Source organism: Meles meles, chromosome 6 (assembly GCF_922984935.1).
Source record: "Meles meles chromosome 6, mMelMel3.1 paternal haplotype, whole genome shotgun sequence".
NCBI lineage: Eukaryota > Metazoa > Chordata > Mammalia > Carnivora > Mustelidae > Meles > Meles meles.
The window spans coordinates 128,101,658-128,108,675 of NC_060071.1; the positions used below are offsets into that span (position 1 = coordinate 128,101,658).

Below are 7,018 nucleotides of genomic sequence, written 5' to 3' on the forward strand. Positions count from 1 at the left end.
GGGGCACTTGTACTAATTTCTTTTTTTTATTCTCTTACAGTTGAGATCTTTGCTGAAACTGAGGCGAAGAGCCCCACTGAACTTTCTGCAAATACTCATCACTGTAGTTGACAACACAGCATCAGCTTAGAGGTATAGTGCCTGGCTCCCAATCCTGAGCACACCATTTACGGTCTCCGTGTCCTTAGGCAAGCTGCTCAACCACTCTGTGCTTCAGCGTTCTCATCTGCAAAACATGGGTGAATGTTCCTATCTCATAGATTGTTATGAAGATAATGATAATTAATATTCTTAATGAGCTTGGATTATTGCCTGCCACCTAGCAAATTCTACAGTATGCATGCTTCTTAATAAATGGGATGCTCCACCAAACTCCACATCTCATCAGTGCTAACCAGGTACAGATGAAATATCTCCACCTTAATGCTCTTCTTTGCTCTGTTCACTGGTGTTACAGTTTGTCCCTGTCAGTCTGTCTGTGCTGAGAGGCCATATTCTTGAGCCAGGACATTCACCACTACTTGCAGAAAGTTCTTAAATTTCTTTATGCAACAATTGCTCACATTTCCAATGCTAAATACGTCTCAGTTCTCATCAAATCAATTTCTATAACTCTGGCCATTCTGATTTCTATTTAGACAGAGCTACACGATGTGGGAGTATAGGGAGATTTCTGGCAGTATGCTCTGAAAAATACCAGAGGTAGCTACATTATTATGAGAATCAAACACACTTTTAAATTTGTGTTACTGTATCTATGATCCATTCTAGCTTTGACCATTGGAGAGGATAAATTGCTCTAGAATTTGGGAGGTGGAGGTAGTGTTAGAGCGGCTTTCTCAATTGTTATGACAGTCTGAGTAAAGTTTTCATATGTTTCTTTATTGAAATTATTGAAGTTATTGAAAATCTACCCTCTGTGTGTTGCTATCAAACATAAGCTTTAACTGCATCTAACTAGTGCTGTTTCCATCTAACCATTTGATAGCTAATAACGTGTAGGTGAGGTAGGTGTGGCTCTAGGATTCTGGGATTTATTAAATGTCATGGGGGCTGGCAGGAAATGAACTAGTAGAAAAATGGCCAGTCTCTTCTTGGGTATGGTGCTTCTGCTTTGGATACAGAATGTTACTTGCTGGTTTTTGTACATCTCACAATTCCAATTGTATTACAATGACTTTCAGAGTCTCATAATGGAAATATATTATAATTGACAAAAGCTATAGGTAGTTTTACAGTAATTTAAGAGAACTATTTTTTTCCATGAATTGTTAAAATATTCTCTTTCTCCACTTTTTATGTAGGAACTTACAGAAATGTATCTCTGAAATCCAACATAACCTTGGAATGAATCTACTCTTTTAGAGTATATATTCTCCTTGAACATTTATTAGGACTCTAACATTTTATTCTGCTGTAAATTTTAGTTGCTATCCTATTCTTTACAACCAACTTTTCAAGGTTTAATGTCAATTCCTAATTTGGCTTCAAACTTGGCAAGTTTTTGAGTGCATATGAGCCTCAACTGCCTTCATTAATCCCTCTTGTTTTTGTGGAATTCCTTTGGAAGCAATAAAGACAGCAAGAGGTGTGTCAACATCAATTGTGACTGTTGTTTGTGGGAAGGAGATGTGCTCAGAATCTTGCTGAAAGTGAGCCTTTAGGTAAGAAACAGCACAGAAAAAATCCATGTGTAGGAGGTAAATATCGAACAGGAGTTAAAGTCATTGCTTTGTATGTTTTCTGAATACAACAGTTCATTTTATCTAGTATTATCATGCACAATACAATCAAAGAAAAGTTAGGTGATAGAGCAGTGTTTTATGAAAATGTTTCAGCAGAGTTTGGATTTTCAAAACTAAAACTCAGGCCTCTAGAAGAAGTAAGATCCCTTGTCTGCTTTTGGTTATGTGCCTGAAGTTCACAATAGGTCAGAATCATATAAATTGTACCTGGGATTTCCTTTAGAAATAATTTTACATTATAACCCTGACTAGAGTAAAGACCTGGTGTTCTGTATAGAAATTACCACAAATGCCATATTTATCTTACATGAACTCAAATTTTTATACTATATAGCAAATATTAATCTATTAAATAAGGACCACCAATAACCTTATTCTAACCTGAGACTGCATCATAATTTATGATATAAAATTCTTACCTATCCTTTCATAAATCTTGCCCTAATTTTAACACTGTAAATCAAAGAGATTTTTTTAAATCAGAGTTAAAGAATTCAGAACTCAATTTTGGGGGGGGTAAATTTTGATAAATATCTTTGGGGGGAAATTTGGTAGAATTAAGAGCATTTCAACCTTTATAAAAAATGGTCTGATATGATTTCCTTTCTGAGTTATTATCAATTTATCTTTAGAAACCAAGTCTATCTTTCCAGGAGACCTTCAATTTCATCTGTCACCCTCTCCCATGTTCCTTGGCTTCATTTCTTACTTGTCTCAATATTATACCTAAAATTTATTGAGATTTTATTTCAGGCAGATAATCTTCTAAGTGACTGGTTGCTGACCCTAAGACAGCTATCATTATCATTCTTTTACCAATAAGGACAGTGATCTTTGAGAGGCCAAGCAATTTCTTTAAGTCTCAAAGTTAAACAGTGAACCTGATATTGAAGATCAGATACACCTTTTTCCAAAGTCCAGGCTTTCACTGCTCTACAACTCTATCTGCTGAAGTTTTCAGTCTTATTTTAACACATTATTTGCATAAAATTTGAGAACTGAGAACTCTCCAAATAAAACAACTTGTACACCTTTGCATGCTTTAAACTACATGTTAAGTTTTCTAAACTAATGAAATCCCTTGTCTTTCACTAGTTTATTTTCTACAATCTTCCCTCCTAGCATCATTTGGCTCTTCTTAAGTCTTACAAGACTTTATCACGTAAACTTCATAAACTAATTTCCCTTCTTACCCACAGGTTTTGGTGAAACCATTTGTCATTCCAGCCCAGTTGCCCAGCTCTGCTGCAGATAGCTGAGGTCCAGGCTCTTTGGGTCCAGAGCAAATCAATCACAGATAGAGAAGGTACAACCTCCCAGGCCAGTATAAGGACAGCTTACTGTTACCTTGTAGCTCAATCTCAGAGAAGCCATCCTGCTCATGAGACCCATTACCCAACTGTCTGAGTGAAGATTCTCTACCCTCACCTTTGAGATGATTACTATTTCTAGCCCCGTTTTTCATGTGAAGATATTCAGGGTCTGGAAAGTAATGCAGCTAATGTAGTAGGGTCACTTAGGTGGTAAACGGCAGAGCTCAGAGTCCAGATCAACTGTTTACGACTTCAAATAAACTGCAAAGAACTCCATAGGCTGCAGAAGACATGTTAAAACAGGGAGCAATTCAAAATCCAGAGAACATATGAAGGAGTCTGAGGCAGTAATCGTGCTCCCGCAAGAGAGAGCACCAAGCCTATGAAGAGGGGACGGATAATCAAAAACAAACTTCCACCCACATCTGAGAAATTGTACACTTACATTGACTATTTGCATGGCTCATATATTGCTTATATTTACCTTAATGCAGTGACTCATTACAGCCCTCTTATGGTTAAATTGCAATAGAAGATTGTAAGGATAATAATGATATTATTAATTATTCATGTGGAAAATGAAAAGACTGAGTTGAATCCAATTATATATGGAAACAAATGATTTCGAAAAAGTGTGGAACTGTCTTTTTAAAACTTAAAATCCAAGCAGTGTTTGCTTGTGCCATTACATATATGAGTTTCTATTTGTTTATTTATAAAAGAGCTATTCATGTGAAATCTACATCCTGTGGAGTGACGGCAGGTGCCTAATTGCTTGCCCGTAAGCAAACCATTACTGCAACTATAACTCTATTACAGTATGCAGAGAAAAATGCCACGACTAGAAATAGCTTTTAAGTAAAGTTTTACACCTATTTTGCAACCAATTCCCCCTCCATTTTAAATTAATTTATTCCTTTTAGTGCTGCTTTTTTTTCTCAAAGGGCCAGGAGATATTAGAAAGTCCAGTTATTGTCCTTTACTCATCATGCCTCGTGAAGAGTCAAAAGAAAGGAAACCCACTTTGCATCCCCCATTTTTCACATGCAGGAAAACAGCACAAGCTTATTAATACACAAGCAGATTGTGAGCATGAATCAAGCATATGTTAATTAATTATTAGGTGATGCTTGGGGTGGTAATATACTGTTTTTTGAAATATCTACATCCTGTGCTCACTTCAGCAGCACGTATACTAAAATCGGAAGGATACAGAGTAGATTAACATGGCCCGTGGGCAAGGATGACATGCAAATTCGTGAAATATCTATATCCTTTAGGTGCTTAACTCATCATATCCTTTTTCTGTTCAAAATAGTAAACTGCTATCACTTCTTTGGGTTCACTTGTCAAGTATTCAGGCTTGAGTCTCTTTCTCTGTCTTGGTATCAGAGGTCAACAACCACTTTCTGATAATCATCTGAAGTAGATTATATATATTTAATCTTTCTTAAATATATGTAAATAAATACAATGTTTTCTAAATTTCTATTTAGAAATTTTATAAATTTCGATTTATTTCTAAAAATAAATAAAATATTTCTTATCATAGTGTATTTTATATATATATATATATATATTTCTGTTTCTTTTCTTGAGTCTTTAAATTGATGGCAATAAAAATAAAGAGGGAGAAAAGAGGAAGAGGCACTAGGAAGAAGTGAATATCTCAAATTGCCTGTTTTTATTTCCTAAGGAATCCACAATCACAACCTCCGACCCAAGGATTCATAAAGTGCTTCTTTACTTGTCTATTTAACTATTTTTCTATTTATTTGTTTGTCAATTTTCCTTTTTGAAGCAAAGGGGATTGTGAACATTCTCACAGGCTAAAAATAGTGTCCAACTGCATCAAATTTAGGTTTTTCACTGTCCTTTCTTTCTACCAAAGATTTTTTAACCAGACATAGTTGGGAAAATCTTGGTCAAAGAGAAGTTTGATGGTGTGGTTTAGCATTCCTAAAGGATCCAATAAAAAAAAAATTATGGGCAATAAGAAATGAATGGCTAACGTACCTAAGGAGACAAGTATTGAGAGTGGGAATTGTTACTTTACCGTCATCCTCTCTCCACCGTGGTACTTCATCTGCCTTCTCTGGCAAAGTCTCTGGCATCCACAGCCATCACTGGAGACTCCATCAAATCCCATGGTGTCCTGTGAGGTTCCTGAGTCCCTGCCTTTGGAGCTCCCAGCCTCCCAGTCCTTTCTTGGATCCACCGAACTGTATTATTTCTCCACCCCCAGCAAAAAACCTTGGTAGTCTATAACTTAAACCTATTTAAAAAAGTATTTAAGAAAAGATGAAAACAGATAACAGACATAGGTAATAAGTAGTAAAAACTAAATAGCATATAGAATTTTGGAAAAGGTCTGGCCTTCATGGTCATGCAAGAAACAAAAGAAAGACACTTAATAAAAATAAACAATATTTTATAGGGTTGTTTTATTACCAGTTTTTAGGTTAATAAGAAACTATCCTGATAATATGATGATGCTGTAACTATCTTGATGGCAATGGGAACTGACATAATTTTTTGATAGTTCAGTGTTCAGATCTTCTGATATAGGAATTCCAGTCCCAAAAAGGTTAACATTCGTTCTCATTATCTATAATAAAAAAAGGGGAAAAAAAAAGAAAAGGAAAAAATGTGCAACCACAATGTCTTACCTGAGTTTTGAGGCATCATTCTGATTAGATACTATATACTTTACAATATTAAAAAAAAAAAAAAAAGAAGTTAACTTAGAGTCACAGCTTCAAAGATCAGTTTAAGTACCTATCTGATAGGTGGAATGCCGAATACGTTCACATTTATATTGCCATGTAATTCTTAAAATAACCATATAAAGTAAAAATTTTCCAAAACTAAAACATGCACCAAATTTTATTACAAACTGTAACAAATATGTACATATTGTTTGGAAAAAAAAAAGGAATGAAAAGCAACCTAAATAAATAAAAATAGTTTTGCTAAGTAATGTTAGCAATGCGATTTTTTCTCTCAAAATTCCCTTTAATATTCTTGTAGTCTTATTTTTACAGTATGAGGAAAAAATAAGCTTAGAGAAATATGAACCTGGTAAAAGTACTGTTCTTAAAAGAAGCCTACAATGGTTATCAGACAAGTGTGGGTAATGACAGCAGACACAGACTTTTAGACAGTAAATAATAAAAAATTAAAAAAAAAGGAAAACTTCTGTTTTAAAGAAAACAACATAGCTCCACTAGAGAATCATCTTATGCAGTGTAGACAAATGTAAATGGTTCATTTAATTTTTCTTTCTGCAATCTGGCTGTGAGAACTTGATACTTTCTTTGCATCAGTTAAAACCATCAGTTTTAAAAATAAATAGATCACAGTGGAGTTTTCTGGGGGTAGTCAATTAATTACCTGAAAAAAATCTGACATAATTCACCAATCACAAACATAGTTCCCACTCAAGTTATTTACTAAGATATTTTTTTAGTAAGATGTTTCCCAAAATCAAGTTCTAGCCTAAGCTTCTGGGTTGAATGGAAACAGGAACACTTACCTTTTGAAATTCAAGAGAACATCCCTTGTTACTATAAGATGTGACTTCGGTATTTGAAGGCAGCATCTTGTTTCTCGTTTGGACCCTAAATAAGGCCAAATACCATGTTATATGTGGAAACCTAGTATGGCAGTTGTCAAAGTAGGAATCAGCTATGAAAGTCATTTGAGAAGAACGCCAGATATGAGAAAATCAGAACCACCCTCTACTCAAAGAAGAATAAATTAAAAAATGAAAGACCATTTTTACAGGTTGTTCAGTTGCAGCTGATGTTGGTAGAAAAGGCAAGTATTAACTGGTAAGTTGATATTAAAACATTTCTTTATCTTATTTTCGAAAACTTTCTTTAAAACAGAATCCTTTGACAACAAAATTTGGGAACAATCTTGTTCTGTGCAGCAGGTAGAATCAGAAAAGGTTAGAAA

General features: G+C 34.7%; 1 non-coding gene across 1 annotated transcript; it reads left to right on the plus strand.

Annotated features, from left to right (window-relative positions):
• The first annotated feature begins 4,229 nt into the window (after positions 1–4,229).
• Positions 4,230–4,336, plus strand: LOC123945340. The gene has a single exon (XR_006819182.1). It is a non-coding gene; the product is annotated as a U6 spliceosomal RNA (small nuclear RNA).
• The last annotated feature ends 2,682 nt before the right edge of the window (positions 4,337–7,018 follow it).